Source organism: Populus nigra, chromosome 2 (assembly GCF_951802175.1).
Source record: "Populus nigra chromosome 2, ddPopNigr1.1, whole genome shotgun sequence".
Lineage (NCBI taxonomy): Eukaryota > Viridiplantae > Streptophyta > Magnoliopsida > Malpighiales > Salicaceae > Populus > Populus nigra.
Window position 1 is genome coordinate 20,289,534 of NC_084853.1, and position 2,500 is coordinate 20,292,033.

The following is a 2,500-nucleotide window of genomic DNA, read 5'->3' on the forward strand; positions in this document are numbered from 1 at the left end:
TGGACGGGCTGGATAGTCCAAGGCTCGACGAGAAAGACTGCTGGTTTAGACACTGGGGCAGTGGCAGCCCGCGGGACAGTGTCGGCAGATTCGGCAGCGCAGATTTGTGCGGCTGCAGGTTCGTCGGGGAAAATCGGCAGCGCAGATTTTGCGACGAACATGGGCTGGGCGATGGACTGTCCAGGCCAGGCAGGAAAATTTGTCGAGGGGACACGCTGACGAAACAGCGCTGGTTCAGGCACGGCGGGCAGTGTTGGAATCGGCAGCGCCGACGAAATCGGCAAAGTCGGCAGAATCGGCAGCGCAGATTTTTCGACGAACACGGGCTGGACGGTGGACTGTCCAGGCCAGGCAGGAAAATTCGTCGAGGGGACACGCTGACGAAACAGCGCTGGTTCAGACACGGTGGGCGCAGTGTTGGAATCGGCAGCGCCGAGAAAATCGGCAAAGTCGGCAGAATCGGCAGCAGGTGCTGGCGATGAGTCAGGACGGACTGGATAGTCCAAGGCTCGATGAGAAAGACCGCTGGTTTAGACACTGGGGCAGTGGCAGCCCGCGGGGCAGTGTCGGCAGATTCGGCAGCAGTGTCTGCCGATTCGGCAGCGTTGGCTTGTTGGCGCGGGGGGCCGATTCGAGTGGGGACTTGGGCAGCGGGCAGTGAAAGCAAGAGTTTCCCCGATGCTGCCGGGAAAAACGCTCCCCGGGATGGCCGGGTGAGATGACCCGGCGGCCCGCGACGGGTCATTCAATTCCATGCCCCGTCAACATAACTCCCGATGTACTGTTTGCTTTTTCGGAAGAAGAGATCCATCCCCCCATCCTCGGCCAGCCAAAAACGCTCCAATTAATGGCCGGGTGAGATGACCCGGAGGCCCGCGACGCGTCATTCAAATCACTGCCCTATCGGCTACAACTGCTGATGGGTGGGATTAGAGGCCTGCCATGGTGGTGAGGGGCGGCGAGGACCGTGAAAGCTAGAGTTTTTCAGAGGCTGCCGGGAAAAAGGCCCCTCGGGTGGCGGGGTGCGAGGACCAGGCGCGTCATTCAATTCTCTTCCCTATCAACTTGGCTCCCGTTGGCGGGATTGGAGGCCTACTGTTTGTTACAGGGCTAAAATCGTCAGGGGAAGAGCTGACGAAACAATGCTGGTTTGGATGCAGGGGGTAGTGTTGGAATCGGCAGCGCGGACAAAATCGGCAAAGTCGACAAAAAAGACTGTTGGTCTGGACATCGGGGCAGCGGCAGCCATGCCGACAGGGGGGGAAATCGGCAGCACAGATTTGTGCAGCTGCAGGTTCGTCGGGGAAATCGGCAGCGCAGATTTTTCGATGAACATGGGCTGGAAGATGGACTGTCCAGGCCAGGCAGGGAAATTCGTCAAGGGGACACGCTGACGAAACAGCGCTGGTTCAGGCACGGCGGGCAGTGTTGGAATCGGCAGCGCCGACGAAATCGGCAAAGTCGGCAGAATCGGCAGCGGGTGCTGGCGATGAGTCTGGACGATTTATAGTCCAGGGCTTGATGGAAAAGACTGTTGGTCCAGACAATGGGGCAGTGGCAGCGCGGATTTGTGCAGCTGCAGGTTCGTCGGGGAAAATCGGCAGCGCAGATTTTTCGACGAACAGGGGCTGGGCGCTGGACTGGCCGGGCCAGGCAGGAAAATTCGTCAGGGGGGCACGCTGACGAAAACAGGGGCTGCGGAGTGGAAAATCGGCAGCGCAGATTTTTCGACGAACAGGGGCTGGACCGGCCGGGCCAGGCAGGAAAATTCGTCAGGGGGGCACGCTGACGAAAAGAGGGGCTGCCGCGTGGAAAATCGGCAGCGCAGATTTTTCGACGAACAGGGGCTGGACGCTGGACTGGGCCAGGCAGGAAAATTCGTCAGGGGGCACGCTGACGAAAAGAGGGGCTGCCGCGTGGAAAATCGGCAGCGCAGATTTTTCGACGAACATTCGTCAGGGGGGCACGCTGACGAAAAGAGGGGCTGCCGCGTGGAAAATCGGCAGCGCAGATTTTTCGACGAACATTCGTCAGGGGGGCACGCTGAGGAAAACAGGGGCTGCCGCGTGGAAAATCGGCAGCGCAGATTTTTCGACGAACAGGGGCTGGATGCTGGACCGGCCGGGCCAGGCAGGAAAATTCGTCAGGGGGGCACGCTGACGAAAAGAGGGGCTGCCGCGTGGAAAATCGGCAGCGCAGATTTTTCGACGAACAGGGGCTGGACTGGCCGGGCCAGGCAGGAAAATTCGTCAGGGGGGCACGCTGACGAAAAGAGGGGCTGCCGCGTGGAAAATCGGCAGCGCAGATTTTTCGACGAACAGGGGCTGGACGCTGGACTGGGCCAGGCAGGAAAATTCGTCAGGGGGCACGCTGACGAAAACAGGGGCTGCCGCGTGGAAAATCGGCAGCGCAGATTTTTCGACGAACATTCGTCAGGGGGGCACGCTGACGAAAAGAGGGGCTGCCGCGTGGAAAATCGGCAGCGCAGATTTTTCGACGA